The following is a 1613-nucleotide window of genomic DNA, read 5'->3' on the forward strand; positions in this document are numbered from 1 at the left end:
TCGGGGTTTCAAAATGGCGCCCATTGCCGGTCGGCCTCAGCCGGTGACGTCAGCAGCCGGCTGGCCTCGGGGAGGAGCGGCGGGAGGAGGAGCGGAGGGCGGGGAGGGGGAGGATATCCATATCCTTATCCATATCCTCATCCTCATCCATATCCATATCCTTCAGTATCTTTAGTGCTGACCCAGATGAGGGCATTGAGCGCGATCTCAGTAAGTTTGTGGATGACACCAAGTAGGCTGGAAGTGTGGATCTGCCTGGGGGCAGCGAGGCCCTGCAGAGGGATCTGGACAGGCTGGATGTCTGGGCTGAAGCCAGTGGGGTGAGGTTCAACAAGGCCAAATGCCGGGTCCTGCACTTTGGCCACAACAACCCCCGGCAACACTGCAGGCTTGGTGCGGAGTGGCTGGAGGACTGCGTAGAGGAAATGGACCTGGGGGTGTTGATTGATGCTCGGCTGAACATGAGCCAGCAGTGTGGCCAAGATGGCCAATGGCATCCTGGCTTCTGTGAGGAACAATGCTGCCAGCAGGAACAGGGCAGTGATTGTACCCTGTGCTCAGCTCTGGTGAGGCTGCATCTTGGGTACTGTGTTCAGTTTTGGGCCCCTCACCGCGAGAAAGACGTTGAAGCTCTAGAACATGTTCAAAGAAGGGCAACAAAGCCGGTGAGGGGTCAGGAGCACAGGCCTTAGGAGGAGCAGCTGAGGGAGCTGGGATTGTTCAGTGTGGAGAAGAGGAGGCTCAGGGGAGACCTCATTACTCTCTATAACTTCTGAAGGGAGGTTGTGGTGAGCTGGGGGTCGGCTTCTTCTCTCGTGTAACAGTGATAGAACTAGAGGGAATGGCCTCCAAATGCACTGGGGAGGTTCAGGCTGGGTGTTAGGAAATACCACTTCTCTGAAAGAGTGGCCAGGTGCTGGAATGGGCTGCAGAGGGAGGTGGGGAGTCACCGACCCTGGGGGTGTTCAAGGAACGTTTGGATTTTGTGTTGAGGGACGTGGTTTAGTGAGAGCTATTGGTGATGAGTGGATGGCTGGGCTGGGTGATCTTGTCAGTCTTTTCCAACCTTGGTGATTCTGTGATTCTGTGAGGAAGACGATGGCTGGTGCTGCAGCCCCCAGCTGACCCCCCCCGGTGCACCATGAGGCCATCCATCTCACTCTATTGCCATTACCTGGGGTAGAGGCTGACCTGCTGCAACTTCATTTTAGGGACTAGTAGAGAAATTGGTGTGTGGCTGTTTTTTTTCTCTCTCTTTTTTTTTTTTTTCTCCTTTCTTTTTTGTGCATGGATGTGCTTTTGGGATGAATTAGATGCCTTTATACGCTATAAATCAATGGGTGTATGTAATTTGGGTAAATTGAAATCACAATAGCTAATAATTCAGTTAGCCTTCTGAAACAGGTGTGTGTGTCTGTTCATTTCCTAATGAGCAAGGAGTCAGCCTCTGCCCCAGGTAACAGCAGTAGGATGAGAGGTCATGGCCTCACGTTGCACCAGGGAGGGTCAGATTGGGTATCGGAGCAATGTCTGCTCCAATGTCTGCTTGTTCCCCATTACATTCAAAGAGCTGTTTAATTAAAATCAAGGAACTAATTACTGTTTATAACCTC

Source organism: Centrocercus urophasianus, unplaced genomic scaffold, assembly GCF_019232065.1.
Source record: "Centrocercus urophasianus isolate 14NV4802_14NV808 unplaced genomic scaffold, USGS_Curo_1.0 seq_17, whole genome shotgun sequence".
Classification (NCBI taxonomy): Eukaryota; Metazoa; Chordata; class Aves; order Galliformes; family Phasianidae; genus Centrocercus; species Centrocercus urophasianus.